This window comes from Tupaia chinensis, unplaced genomic scaffold, assembly GCF_000334495.1.
Source record: "Tupaia chinensis unplaced genomic scaffold, TupChi_1.0 Scaffold143894_1, whole genome shotgun sequence".
Classification (NCBI taxonomy): Eukaryota; Metazoa; Chordata; class Mammalia; order Scandentia; family Tupaiidae; genus Tupaia; species Tupaia belangeri.
In genome coordinates this window covers 400,476-406,263 of record NW_006203745.1, presented here as the reverse complement: position 1 = coordinate 406,263, position 5,788 = coordinate 400,476, and the positions used below count along the sequence as shown (strand labels likewise).

Genomic DNA, 5,788 nt, shown 5'->3' with positions numbered 1-5,788 from the left:
CTGCAGTAAGATATATAGCCCCAGCTAGGTGCTACTTTATAGGATGCCTAAAGTCAGACTTGTGTTCATGGAAATGCATATATCAGCTGTGTTAACTATGAAAATATTTAGATTAATTAAGGTCTTTAGTAATTCAATAAAATGTGGGGGGAAAACAGTATAGAAAGTGAACATAGATACCAGAGACAGTGTGGGAGGAGAGTGGGAGATGGCAGAGGGTAAGAGATAGGGAATCAAGGTTGGGGAAAAAAAGCAAAACATACAGGAAACAAGAAATGAAAAACTATTTGTTGACAATAACATGTTTGTTGATGTGCTTGATTGAGACAATATACAGTGTACTCTGGGTGGAAAATGTCATTTTGTATGCTGTAATGATGTACAGTGAATGAATGTGAATACATAAATTTAAATTATAAATACATAAAATATAAATAAAATATAAATTTAAAATACCTCATGAAAAATGGAAAAAAAAAAGAAAACGCTACGTAGTAATGGGAGTCACGTGATTTCCTCATCTTCATTTTGGAAATCACCTACCTCTGCAATCATAGTAACTGTTAATGTCATTTATGTTATTAACTTTTTGGATTGTTCAGAGCATTCACTTCCAAAACCAATGTATCATAGAGAATCTATAAAAATACTAGAATTTATATTTATTTTTATTTAAACAAGCAAGCTTTTAGCACTGGCTTTGATATGTAGAATCCTAGCCTGAGCACTTAATTACGCTACAATCCTAAGAAGAAAGGGGACATCAGTCTGAGTTAGAAAGAGGTATAGCACACTGCTAGACCTCAGATAGGTACTCAAAATATCCTTTCTGTAATGCATGGAATTAAATAATCATACTTTACTCCTTAATTTTAATATTATTAAATAATCAATTCTTCATAGGAAAACAATAATTTTTTTGTTTGTTTCTATACTACTAATATTTTTTTTAGAGAGAAAGATTTTTGCTGTAGGACATGTATGTTTGCCAGATAGAGACAGAAAGAGACAGAGATATAGAAAGCAAGAAATTACCCTCCCAGAGGATGGCCACACCGCAATCCCTTCTCCTCCATTCTCCTCTCAGGATCTTGGGCACGCACGCACACACACCCGGCGTGAGTTTTAAGCCACCGGGTCCGGGACACGAACCGCGGTCGACTACGTGGGAATCCAGCGACATAGCCATTACGCTAACTGCTGGTTCCCTACTAGTCTTTTTTTAAACTGTACCCAGAACTGTCAAAATATAAATCCAGTTTTTAAACAAAACAGTTCCATGGTAAACTCTACCATGGAACGCTACTCCTGGCTATACGCTACTCTACATCTGGCTCTGGGTTTTCAGATAGAGTCTGGGATAGGAAGATGCTAAAGACAATAACTGTCGTTGAAAAAGTTTGCTGAAGAATTGTCATTTAAGCTATTAGTAATTTAAAATATTAATGAATTATTAAAGATGGATATAATGCTCTACCACCTCTTTTGGCCACCAATAACAAGATAACGCAGTTTCTATAATGCCAAGTATTTAACAGAATCCTGATGTATAGAAGATACTAAATAAGGCCAGCCCATGGCCTAGTGGTTAAGGTGGCTGGATCCCACAAGGCTGACTGTGTGAATCTAATCCTAGCCCCAACAGCTTGAAAAACACTAAAAATGAGTGTATGTGCATGCCCAAAATCCCAACAGGAGGGAGAAATGGAGGAGAAGGGATTGCAGCATGACCATGAGCCATGAAGGTGCTTTCTCTTCTCTTTCTCTCTCTATCTGTCTCCAGTGAGCTCATGCACCCTCTGGCAAAAATTAACAACAACAACAAAGGCACTAAATACTCATTAAGCAAATACTTGAGCACATTAATTGATGATCAATTGTTTATTTGGTGAATGGATAAATAGGTAAATAAGTCATAGGCGAGGCGTTTTCATCATCGTCTTCAAAAATCATGAAAGTCAAATCCCTATTTAGAGTGAATACAATTTTTTTAAAGTAAAGAATCTGACTACATGAAAGAAAAGTGAAAGAGAGAAAATAATAATTAAAATGGAAACAATAGGAGAAACTCTCTATATTTACAAGAGATATTAGCCCAATAATTTCTGTTGATAAAAGATAAAAGACTAATAAACTATTTCACCATAAAATATATAAGAATAAACCAAAAACATTTGCTTGTTATGCATAGTCCTTATTGCATAAGCACCTTAATTCTGTTCATTGTTCTTAGAGAAGGTTGAAGTAGAATGAGAAATGGTTAAAAAAAAAAAAAAAAGAAAGAAAGAAAGAAAAAAGGGGGGATAAAATATGTTCAAGGATATGGAGGTATAGAGGACTGATTCTAAAACTTCAGAAATTTGACTACCTGTGAATAAGAGGATTTAAGTTCAAGATGACAGATTAATCATATATGTTTTCCTATTTAAAGATCCTGTTAAAATTATGTCTAAGATGTATAAAAAGGGATAAAGTAATAAAACTGACAAAAATAAGAGATTTACATTTTTCTGCTGATTTTTTATTATTAAAAATTATATTTTGGGGTCAGCAGATGGCATAATGGTTATATCGCTGGACTCCCACATGGTTCGAGTCCGGGATCTGGTGGCTTAAAACTTACGTAGGGCACTTGTACATCCATGCCCAAAATCCCAAGAGGGGAATAGAGGAGAAGGAATTTCAGTGTGGCCATCCCCCAGGGAGTGATTTCTCTCTTTCTGTCTCTCTGGCAAGCACATGCATGCTATAGTAAAAAATCAATCTCTCTCTAAAAGGAAAGAAAAAAATATTTTAATTGACACATAATTTTACATATCTATGGGGTACACTTGGATTTTTCAGTACATTAATACATTGTATAATGATCAAGTTAGAGTAATTAGTGTATCCATCATCTCAAACATTCAGTATTACTTTGTGCTGGAAACTTTCAATATTTTTTAATTGCCAGAGGATTATTAGAAATCTAATTTCAGTCAAGACAAAGATAGAGAGAGAGAGAGAGAGACCCATCCTCCTGCATTGGAATGTTGTCATAGCACAGTCCCTTATTCTCCATTTTTCCATCCTCTTGGGATTTGAGACATGTGTGTACATGTGCCCAGCATGTTCTTCAAGCTACTAGGGCCAAGATTCAAATTGTAGCTGGTCATATGGGATCTTGCTCCCTAAACTACTAGGCTATCAGGCTGACCTCTTAACATTTTTTTATATCATCTTGAAAATATACATAAATTTATTACTAATTATAGTTACCCTACTTTGCTGTAAAACATTAGAAGTCATTTCTCTTGCCTAACTATAATTTTCTTTCTCTTGCCTAACTGTAATTTTCTATCCACTAACCAACAAGAGAAAATTTTTTTTTGATAGATAAGAGATTCAACTGAAGGACCAGCAGATGGCATAATGGTTACATTGCTGGACTCCCATGTAGTTGATTATGTTTCCAGTCCCAGACCGTGACTTAAACTCAGGCCAGGCTGTGTGCGTACGTGCCCAAGATTGCAAGAGGAGAATGGAGGAGAAGGGATTGTGGTGTTGGCCATCTCCCCTGGGGGGTGATTTCTCGCTCTCTGTCTCTCTGTCTCTCTCTGTCTTTCTGGTGAGCACACGCTCCTATAGCAAAAACCTGTCTTTAAAAAGAAGAAGAAGAAGAAAAAAAAGATACTCAACCGAAGGAAAAGTAACCGGTAAAGTAGAGTTATAGAAGCCACAAACGAGACCAGGATTTCTTGCATGTAGCCTGTTAACATTTTCTTAATTCTTTGTTGTCAAGGTTGTCCTGTTAAATCACAGAGTGTTTAAAAGCATCCCTGGTCTCTAGCTATTTCATCTCATTAATAACCCTCCTCCTGGGCCAGCTCTATAATGTACTGGTTAAGGAAACAGGATTCCCACATGGCTGACCACAGTCTGAATCCTGGCCCCAACAGCTTCAAAAACACATGCACCCTTTGGCAATGTAAACAAAAAAAGAAAGAAAGAAATACCCAACCTCCCAGTATGACAACCAAAGAGTGGGGTGGTGGGTTCTTGGGTATTCATTTGATAATTGTCCACTAAATTGTTTTACATAGTTTTTAAAGAATGATGATATTCCAACAAAAAATAACAAAAGAAAAAAATACCAAATAACAAGAAACATAATTGTAAAATTTCAGAAAGTTTTTTTATTAAAAAAAAAAGTATAACAACTTCTAAAGAAAAAAATAGATCACCTAAAAGCAAATCAAATTTCTTATCAGTCATGTTTAATAAAGTAACAAAAAAATGAAACAAGATCTTGACTGGTCCAAGGGGAATTGCTTTTAAATTAAAATTTTTTCACCCAAACTATCAATTAAATGAGGTATAGAGTATAGGTATATGTTTGTTTATTATTTCTATGAGTAAGCAAGAGAGAGAGAGGGAACACCCTCAATAGGATCCTGATGCCATGATTCACCCCCAGCTATAGCCAGTCCCAGATCATGGGCACACCAGGCATACTCAGAGAGGTCTCTGGATGAAAACCTAGAATCTTTTCATGTGGGTCAGCACACAGAACAGCATGTTTTACCACTATGCTACTATCTAGCCCCAGAAAGGATTTTATTCACGTGAAATAATTCAGAAAATTTTTACCTCCCATGAACTTTTACTTAGGGAAGATACTATAATACACGACCTGGTGTATTGAGGAAGACATGGCATGCAAGAAGCCAGGGTTCTCACACAAGGAGTTGTCCTGGCCTAGACCAGGGTTTGTTGTGAAAAGGACCTTCACAAAGAGAGCAACCAGTTGAGATTGAACAGGAAGTCTCATGTTTTGGGAAAGAGGAATTAAAAGATATATATCAAAACCTTGAAAATATTTGAAGATACAGTCAGTAAAATAATAGAGAACTTACCCTCCAAAAAAGACAGAGAAAATGATTCTGGGAACATTCTTTGAATGGTATAGGAATTGTGGCAACATAATTATAAAAAACAAAGAAACAAAAAAACTTATTCTGTTAAATGTCATACACTATTTAAATAGCAATGGAAATGATAGTGCTGTTTGTTGACTTTCAACATTTATAATCATCTTATAATAGAATAAAATGCAAATATTTTCACATAAGGGAAGGATGAGGTGCTGAAGTCCTCATTTTGAATTAAAAGAGAGAATGGGGCCAGCAGATGGCATAGTAGTTACATCACTGGACTATCACATGGCCAACAGTGTTTTGAGTCCCAGATCCAGTGGCTTGAACATCACACTGGTTGCATGTACGTGCATGCCTAAGATCCCAGGAGGAGAATGGAGGAGAAGGAATTGTGGCACGGCCATCTTCCTCGGCAAGGGTGATTCCTCACTTTCCCTCTCACTGTCTCTCTCCCTGGCAAGTGCATGTGTTTTAAGGCATAAACCTCTAAAAATAAATAAACAAATAAACAAATAACATAAAAGAGTCTACAGCTGACCATAAAGAATCACACTAATACTATATACATACCAGTACTACAGTGCTCTTTAGTTATTACTGCTTTGTTCCAGAATAACTCATAAATTTTAATGACTACACTCTAAACTAATATATTGGGTTTGGCTAAATAAATGTATGGCTTAAATATAGTCATGGTTTTCATGGAGACAAAAAAACAAAGGGCTATTCTATTTACCTTTCTGTTATAATTGGTGAGGATTTAGTTCACTTAATATACTATAAAAATAGAAATGCTTCAATAAAATACACGGTGAGACACACACACACACACACACACACACACACACACACAGCAAAATACTTCAAGAACC

General features: G+C 35.8%; 1 protein-coding gene across 1 annotated transcript in view; it reads right to left on the bottom strand.

Moving 5' to 3' along the window:
- Positions 1-5,788, bottom strand: part of LOC102498334 (transmembrane serine protease 11F) — a 56,765-nt gene that overhangs the window by 34,589 nt on the left and 16,388 nt on the right. The gene's annotated exons all lie outside the window — the stretch shown is intronic.